Source organism: Cupressus sempervirens, chromosome 11 (genome assembly GCF_028749045.1).
Source record: "Cupressus sempervirens isolate cs-2001-9-10 chromosome 11, ASM2874904v1, whole genome shotgun sequence".
NCBI lineage: Eukaryota > Viridiplantae > Streptophyta > Pinopsida > Cupressales > Cupressaceae > Cupressus > Cupressus sempervirens.
In genome coordinates this window covers 101,088,487-101,098,824 of record NC_143128.1, presented here as the reverse complement: position 1 = coordinate 101,098,824, position 10,338 = coordinate 101,088,487, and the positions used below count along the sequence as shown (strand labels likewise).

Sequence of the window (10,338 nt, the reverse complement as noted above, 5' to 3'; positions counted from 1 at the left end):
ACATTTAGATTTTTGGGATTGGGGGAGGAGGGGATGCAATAATTCTTGTTATCTTCTTGGACCAAAAATATCATTGAAAGGGAAGAAAACGCTCTCTTCACATGGTTTGTGGAAAGTGAAATTTGAAAATGAAACTTGCACAGAAATCGAAGTAAAATTGCTTACCATCTTACCCATTTTTGCACGGATCCCTGTCACATGGGTGATGTTGATCATTTCAACATTTTCAACATCGAGAGAGCACTTGCCATGCGAAGTCTGAAACGAAGTCATGTCATAATTTTCCTGTCCACTCGTTATTTGAGCCACCGTAGGCAATTATGTCAAATGTAGAATTTCACAGCGAGAAAGACAGAAAACATGTAAACGCTTAAATTTAAATTGGTATGATTATATTCTAATCGTGCCCATAATTTGGTGAGGAGTTTGTGTCATCTGTCCCAAATGGAATCTCCTTTGTGTCTAATCGTGCCCATAGTTTGGTGAGAAGTTTAGGGTTTCTTACTTTTCCTTCATCATACGGTGCCTACTGATCATCCTTCTAAGTGTTTCATAAGGGTAGTGATGTTTTTCTGATGAGATATATATGAGAGCAGGAAGAATGGAGTGAATTTAAGAGATACCTTGAAAGAAAGCGTGTTAAAGTGGCTTTGTGAAAGTCCAGATCAGTCTAGTTATCTATATTCTTCATTCTTTATCATAACGCGCTTGAGTTCATGGCGTCTGCCTCCTTATCTCACAAGCGTTCTTTCAGTGATTTTCAGAGGGAAACGCCTGCTGTCTCTAGAAAAGTATTTGATGCATTCATCAACCACAGAGGCCCTGACGTCAAAGAAACTCTCGCTTTTGCAGCGAGTACATCAGCAATAGTGAAGAAATCAAGTCTTCTGCCCAGAGACTCGCGTCCAGTGGGTATAGAAACCAAAGTTGAAGACATGGTAGGCTTGTTGGAAGACCCAAAAGTTCAAGTAACAGCCGTCGTTGGTATGGGCGGCTCAGGGAAGACATTTCTCCTCCAAAATGTCTACAGAGCCGTGAAATCCAAGTATGCTCATTCTATTTGGCTCTCTATTTCGAAATCTTTTTCTCTCAAAAATTTGCAGCGTGATATAGCCTCCCACATAGGAATAAATAGTGAAATTATGAGTGAAGAGAGAGCCGCTGAATTGATTTGTGACCGCCTTCAAGGGAAAAGATGTCTTATTGTGCTGGATGATCTATGGACGCTCTCTACCGAAGATTCTCTGATTGATAAACTTGGTCTGCCAGATGACAACGATTGTAAAGTTGTGGTTACCACAAGAAATAGGCAGGTTGCCCTAAATTCTGGTGCTCGAATTTATGAGATGAAAAATTTGTCAGACGAAGACAGTTGGAGGCTGTTTTGTATTTATGCATTTCCAGATCGTGTGCAAAACAGAGCGACACTGCACATGGAAGAAGAGGGTCGGAAGATTGTCAAGCAGTGTGCTAATTTACCCCTTGCTATAAAAACGATAGCAGCATCTCTGGCCAACTGCAGAGTTCTCAGTAAATGGGAGTTGAAGCGCCGTCAGGTTGAAAGAGTAGTTACTCTCATTGGTGACCCTGACCCTATCTGCACACCTTAAACCCTGTTTTGCGTATCTTTCCTTCTTTTCAGAGGATGAATATATATTTGCAGACTATTTGATAAATCTGTGGATAGGAGAAGGATTTATCCTAGCAGGAGAGGACCAGTGGGAAATAGGTTGGGATTGGTTAGATCAACTTGCCCAGCTGTGTTTGCTTCAGATACACGAGGGACATGGGAAGTTTTATTCAAAAGAAGATAAATGTGTATTTTCCCATGAAGAGGTGTCTTCCCATACAAGTGGTGCCACGGGCTCATGGTGCCGTATTTTACTGGCCAAAAAAGGTTTGGATGATTCGGTCATCTCAGAGATCCATCCTGTTTATCTCCGAACCCTCTCACTGTCTCAAAATGAGACGATTACAAGCATTCCAGAAAAGTTGTTCACAACTATGAGAGGACTACGTATTCTGGATTTGAGCTCCACAAACATCTCCTGTGTCTCTTGGAAAAATGATTCTTCTTAAACTCTTGAATTTAAGTGGGACAAAGATTAGGGAGGTACCGGAGCGTGTAAGAAATATGAAAAGCCTCCTGTTTCTTGCTTTACCTCACTATTGTAGTCAATTACCATTATGGATAAGTGAACTTAGATGTCTTCAACATTTGGAATGCTGGGATATTGATCGCATGCCAAAAGGGCTATCAAAGCTAACCTCTTTGAGAACACTGCGATCAGATTCCTTGCACTTCTCCATAGAGGCTGAATTTATGAATCTAGATGATTTGGTTGATATGCCTCAGCTTCAGGAACTATTCTTGATTGTTAAGCATCAGATGGATTTGAAGAGGTTGCAAGAAGGGGTCCTTGCCCAGTTGGTGAAGATGCGTCATCTTGAAATAAAAAATAGGGTGTCCTCTACAAATGAGAAAGAATTGGAGCTTCCACATTTTCCTGAGAAAATGCGAGCAATGAAACATTTGAAAACTTTTACTTTAGAAGGGTTTGTAGTGCCAAGCTGGATATGCGAGTTCTCAAATATGAGGGAATTAGAGATAAGTCAGTTTGAATTTAGTGATTGTCCAGAGTTGCAAATATTGCCTAATTTAGTCAGGTTGGTGTTGGAAGGGAATGAGAAATGTGAAGAATTGCCGAAGGCATTTGGGAAGTCAGGAGGGTTTCCACAATAGTTTTTCTACGTTAAGGGCATTTCCTGAATTGGAGGATGGAGCAATGGAATGCCTTCAACAATTTAATTTATGGTTTTGTTCGAATGTTAAGAAAGTTGAGGGATTAGAGCGATTGAAAAAACTAGAGCATTTTAATTACTATGATTCGGAGGAATAAATGAATGGTGCGAGACTTTAAAGGAAGGTGGAGAATATTGGAATAAAATCAAAGCCATAGATCCTCATGTAACAATTACAATTGCTTATTAAAATTATTTTTATTTTGTTTATATTACAATCAAATTGATCTATGAACAAGATATCTATCTTTTAAATAGAGAAATATTTTAAACAGACATTTGTGTAACTATGTAACGGAGAGGACCTAACACGTAATCATGTTCAAATGGTTGCTATACTAGTTGTTAACTATATACTCACACTTATTGATTTAATATCCAATATTTTTGATAAAATTGTATAAATAGTCGTGACTTTAATTTTTTTCTTGTTAATGAGACTACCCATAATTGAATGAAATGTGTTCCTTTTCCAAAAAAAAACCAATAGTGTGATGCCACATCAGTTGCACAAGTATGGGGGTCTCTAATGCACTATGATTGGTCTCACTTTTTTTGAGTGCTATTTTGGACACCTTGACAAAAAAATGCTGATGTGGCATCATATTTGATGATGTGCCTCTAAAAACTTAGTTATAAGCAGGGGACTCGCTAAGTAAGCTACTGTAAAAAAATGAAGTGATTTGAAATTTTCACATAGGATTTTGAGAAGTGTGAAGTTAGGGTGCTCAACTACTAGATCCTCTCCACTAGTGTGTATGCAATCATTTCTAATCGCTACTCATGTAAGAAAGTTAATAAATGAAAAAGAGTTCAAGGTGGCTCCTTTTTGGTTTACCTAATTCCATCTACATCCTAGTCCCATTATTACATCACCCTTAAACCATGTATCAAAAAAAATTATCATAACAAATTATTAAAAGGTGATTTTAAATATTACATACCTTGAAGTCCTATGGTTTTTTTTTGCCATGGTTCCACTAGAGGATATAGATTCATTAATAATTATATTTTTATATTAGTGATCCAAGGAGGATTACACACCCCTTGAATTTTAACTCTACAATGCCCCTTATTAATCCTTAAGGATTTATAGAGATGATATCACATATGCTATTTGTGTAGCTTTATTAGGCATTAGATGTAGTAGCCTAATCATGAGAACATTTCTCATGATTACAAGCCAAAAGCTTCATATATATCATAGCAACCTAATCATGAGAACGTTTCTCATGATTACTAGCCAAAAGCTTCATATATACCATACCCTACTATGTTTTTCAATGTTACCTCCTCTTATTCATGTTTACTAACTATATGAAAGGGAAAATATACCATTTGAATCAACATATGCCACAAATGATTCAATAAATGATATTAATTATTTCCACATCATTGTACATTCTTAAGAGAAGGATTCTATCTAATCAATTTATCCTTTATTAAAAGACAAAACTTGTAAACAAGAAAATGTTGTAGGGAAATCCAATAATTTAGTTGTTATTTTCTATGTCACAATGGGAAGAAAAACAACATATCAATTGATCCTAATCTTGCATATAAACAACTCAATTTATTCTAATTAATAAATACAACTGATTTTCTATTTAATTCTAGTAGAGAAAAACATCATTTCAATTATTTTAGAGAAAAGTGAGATAGATTTAATTACTACAAAATTATATTTTGAAGAATTCATAAATGAAATAAATATGTGTTTGTTTCAAATGATCAATACTTAACTTTAAATACCAAAGATGAGGTATTCTAGAGTCTTATTAATCAATTTAGAGTAACACAGCATAATTTTATACTATTATGTAGGCATTAATATGAAAGGTAAAAAATATGCTGAAGTAATCTAGTCAATTTTAACCTAGAAATTTTTTTGTTACTAATTACCTATCTCAATTGGAATAAATTCATCATAATTAATCACCTAGCTTTGCTTAGATTAAGTCTTCCTTCAATATTATTTTTAGCAATAAAAGAATATCTATTTTATAATTAAACATTATCTGTATTTTTTCACATATACCTAGTTATTTATTTTATATTTATGTTCATGTATAGGGTGACACATTCAATTATCAAGACTGACATAATGGTAGTGCTTCAAGATACAAGAGATAAAATTTTGTATCTTTCTTCTCATAAGATTAAATAGATGCTCACTTTTTTTTGATAACTTAACATCTCTATTGTTTGTTTGGTTAGCATAGTTACACTACATTTTTTCTAAATTTGTTTAGTCTTTTTATCCCTTAGAATTTTAGACTTTCATCCCATGTTTAGCCATCCTAAGTCTAAATTATATTATATATTTTTATTTTATTGTTCTTGAAAAATATGTTTCATAATAGAATATCTTTCTATAAAAATATTATTCAACCTCCTTATTCATCTTTTGATTTTGTATTAATAATTATTCATCCATTAAACATGTATTGTATTATTTTACAAACATTCATCCACTAAACTTGTATTATATTATTATTCTATCTTGAAATTCACACATTACTTGATTGTATTTTAGAAACTTGTATTATATTGTTATTCTATATTTTAATTCACGCATTACTTGATTCTATTCTGAATACATCCTTTCTATTTAATATTGTATCTATTTTCCTACTATTAAAGAGCACCTTGATGATGGATTCCAATAGATCTTATTATTTCCTTTGAATTCGTATGCTCATGGATATTGATGTATTTTCTAGGCCACTTTAATATTATTAAAGGAAAGAGTAGTTAGTTCTTGAAATGTTAGGCATGGTCAATGTTAGGCATGGTCAATATTATAGGATCAATTTAGACGTAGTTATTCAATACTTCATTTTTGTAGTTTATTGTTTGCTCTAAGATCAAAGATCTAGTATTTCAATAAAATATTGACAAATGAGTTTGGCATTGATTAAAAAATTGAAAGTTAAAGTTAAGACATCACGTAAAACTTTTTTCTTGAAGAGTTTTACGAGATGTTTTTCAATGATGTGCAATTAGCTAAAACACAATGATTAATGTTGATGAAGTAAAGATGAATTCTCATTAAAAAAATCAAATATATACTTGACTATGTTGACACCTTAGCATTAATTTATAACATAGAGCAATGTTTGATAGTGAAAAGAGAAAATTGTTCAATATCATCTATGATCACAATTTTATTCAATTTTCCTATTTAAACACAACACAACACACACACAGAGTAACCATACCATGTATAGTTAAAAGATCTAGTATTTGTACATACCATATCTTTTGACTATGCAATCTACAATGACAAATTATATATATATCTTAATTGAAAAATAAGCATATGACATGTAATCTATTTGAATGTAATAGAATATTTATTTTTCTTCATACTAAGTAAAATATAATGTTACCACATTTTATAACCATTACCTTTACACAAATGACAGACATTATACTATCATATTTCAAACTCTAATTCTAAACATTGATAGCATTACCATCTACTACCTTAGCACAAACCACAATACCATCTTCAATGAGAATAATAAATAAACAAGATTGTTTACATATTTACTTATAATTTTTATTTTCAAAATTAAATTATAGGATTTTGAAATCTTGACTTTCAAAAAGATTATAAAAAATAGTAGAAATGTACAAAATTTCTCTTTTTTTTTTTTTGCTTATTTTGTACTGACAATATAATACATTTTTTAGATTTTTGAATGGAAAATAAAAAAAACCATAGAAAATTTGAATAGCCAATGAAAAAAGAGAAATATTTAATGAAAAATTAAAATTAAAACATAATCAAACAATAGAATTGTGGAATGAAGCAAAACAAATGATAATAAGAATTTGAGGTGAAAACATAAGTCTGTGTCTATATATAGACAAGACTAATAAACACGCAACTAGCATTTTAACTATATGAATAAATAAGAAATCAAATTGTATGTACGGACTCAAAATTGAAACGTCGTGATGAAGATAAGAAAGCCATTTTTTCCACATAAATTTTTTTATTGGAAGATTTTCTCCTCATTTTTCAACAATAAAGTTTGAAAATGAAAACTGAGACAGATATTAAGTTGCTTGGTTACAATTTACCCAATTTTATACGAATCCCTCTCACATCTGTGATGTTGATCATTCAACATTTTCATCATTAACAACCCACGTGCCATGTGATCTCTCAAACGAAGTCACCTCGTAATTTTCTTGGCCATCTATTCGATATAGCTGGATAAATTTCCATTGCCTAAGATCCCAACACCATATTGTGTAAAGAAATTACCACTAAAATACGAACTACCGTGCAATTTGGGCTATCGGACAATTTCAAAAGCCATGCAATTTAAGAAGATTGAAAAATTATTCAACGGAGTTTTAGAATTACACACTTTGATTAGATTTCTACATGATATGGTTATATTTCAAACATATAAATGTTTATAAGTTTAATTTTTATTTTTATTATTCTTTTTTTTTTAATAATAATTATACAATAACATATGATTTGTAATTTATTAATTTTATAATATATTTATGAATATCTTAACAATGTTGTTGTTTAATGTTTCAAAAATATTTAATATTTTTTTTTAAATATTAATAATTATTCTATAGTAGGGTGACCGTAAGAAGTTGGGTCGCAATTTTGTGGAAGTCAGATCCGTGGAATTGTACTTCTTAGAAATAGGTACCCGATTTTTAAAAAATCGGGTACCTGTTTCTAAAATTAAGCTTTGGGCACCTGAGCCTAATTTCAAAAATTGGGTACCTGATATTCAAAAGTAGATCGGGTGCCCGAGGCACTCAAATATCAGGCACCTGATTACTTTTAAAAATAGAGTGTCCGATTTCTTACGAATCAGGTACCCGATTTGGAAAACTTTATTTAACCCAATTTTTTGGCATTTTTGAAGTCATTTTCATGACCTCAAAAATGGGAGCCCGATTAGAGACGCATACGGGAGCCTGATTTTCAGCCCTACCGACCACCACCTTGCTGCTAGTTTTCAATATACCAAGTATTTTAATAAGTTTTGTACTATTTTACTTTTTTTTTTCAATTTTCAATTTAATATGTATGTTAATTTATTGTTTTTTTTTTTCATTTTTAATATATGTAAAATTGTAAATTTACATTGTTAATGAGTAGATGTTTAAATTTTTCTATTTGTTAATTAATATATAGTTTCGTAAATGTTTATTTAAAAAATTATTATTTTAGATGTTTTGAAATGTATTTAATTTATGTATTTATTAAAATGTTGAATGATTAGATTAGATGTAAATTCATTGTTTAAACATGTAATTTTATAGATAAATAAAACCTTGACCTAGAACCATATAACCTTGACCTAAATTCATTGTTTAAACTATAATCTTGACCTAACCATATAGTTATGTACAATAAAACCCTAAACATATATAACTATGTACTTAATCACATAACAGCCCACTAAGGGATCCAAACAAAAAACTTATAGTATTTAAAATGATTTTTCTTAAATTGTATTGTACATTGTTTCATGGATTGAAAATGCACGATGTAAACTATTTTATAAATGTATATTCTTTCAGCCTTTCATACCCTATGACATGTACAGTGGATGATTGTGCATTCTGAATTAATTTGCCAAGTGGCATTCAGAACAAATGTATATAAATTATTTAAATGGATTGAACTGAAGTAGTTAATATTCTCTCATATGGATGTGTTATTTATTTTACTTTTAGTACTTATAATTATTTAAAAATGAAATGTAAATGTGCTCATTAAGGAATGCAATCTCTTATGTTTTTTATAAATGTAAATTATTGTATGTATGTTATTGCTTGCTTAGTAAAACTTTTGATTAGTTCTTTGGATCCCTTGGCTGGGCGTCATTTAGGATTAACTATAATGTTAATTTCTATTGAATTTAACTCTAGTCATAACCCTTACTATCATCTTAACCTTAATCTTAATTTGCTAAAACCTACAATAGGTAATATATAAATAATTAAATAAATTTCCTATCTTACCTTGAGTACTAATTTTATAAATGTTAAACCCTAAAATTGTAACCTTTAAACTAAATTATCCTAGAGGAGCATCATATCTACATCTACATGTCATGTACATGTGAATCTAAAAACATTTGTACATATCTAATTACATCATTTATTGCATCGAAAGGATTTAAAATTTTCATTATATATATTATCCATGCATATCATATCAAAAGAATCATATAGAGGTATGTCATTTATGACATGTCCATCATAGATAATCAAGGAGGGTACTTAGGTAAATTTATATATATTTAACACTATATATTATAAGAAAAGAAAAACACCATATATAGGAGCATCTCATGTACATAAACTAAAAAAAATTACCATGACACATGTAATGAGATTAAATAATATGTGTAAGATTCATCGCATATAATTTATCAACATGTATAGGGGTGATATAATCAAAATATCAAAAAATGAGTGATATCAAAGCATTATATCTTAATATTTAACACTAAAATAAACTAAACCCTAGGTTAACCCTAAACCAAATTGAATATATCAAACTAGATTGAAAGGTAACCCTGGCCCTTAACTAATTAATATTATACTTATAAACTAAATTGAATTAAACCATGATCATAAACCTAATTATATATCCCAACTTAATAGTAGAAATCTTGAATTTAACCTTAAATCCTTTCCCCAACCATTAACCAAATTGAACTGTTACCCTAAGATTGAACCAAGTATTCATCATGTAATATCTAATTAGGAGGGTATTGAAGCACTCTAACACCCCAATCCCTAACTAGATAATTATGTTAGGGTGGACTAATTTCTATTTATCTTGGGTTGGAAGTGCCTAAATTTTTTTTTGGAGACTGGAGATTCCCCAATTTGTTTCCTATTTTCCCATATGGGTAGCCTAAATGTTTATTGCCTTTGTAGAATGGAAGGCCACATAAAAAAAAATTACCTTATTCTATAAAAAGAAATACCCACCCCCTAGTGATATATAGTAAGATCTTTTTCCTAATTTTACTATCAATTTTTTTAGTTAGAGGACGAAGATAGTTCAAAATGATTTAGAAGATACGGATTAGATGAGAATCATCATTCCTAGAATGAAGATGCATTATTCCTTGATAAACCCATTTCTATCATAAATCAACTCCTCCATCCAAAAAATTAGTAATGAGAAATCCCTACATCAAGTAATCAATGGAGGGTTCATAAAATTGATCAAGTGATCAATGGAGGGCTCATAAAATCCCTAGGTCAAGTAATCAATGGAGGGTACATAAAATTGATACCCTAGGGGGGATAAGAATCTGATTAAAAATTAGAGACAGGACACTCCTAAATACATATGATACAAAATTATTGCCAAGGTCTTAGCCTCTAGAATAGAAGATATCCTACCCAAGATCATTAACCCTACACAAAAGTGTTTTGTTAAGGATATTTATGCATATTGGAGAACTTGATAACCTATTGGAAGACTTTGGATTGGGAAACATTTCCAGGATAGAGTGTAGGCAT

At 31.0% G+C, this 10,338-nt stretch overlaps 1 pseudogene; it reads left to right on the top strand.

Moving 5' to 3' along the window:
* Positions 1–396: 396 nt before the first annotated feature.
* LOC149528406 (putative disease resistance RPP8-like protein 4) lies at positions 397–3,012 on the top strand (annotated as a pseudogene).
* Positions 3,013–10,338: the final 7,326 nt, after the last annotated feature.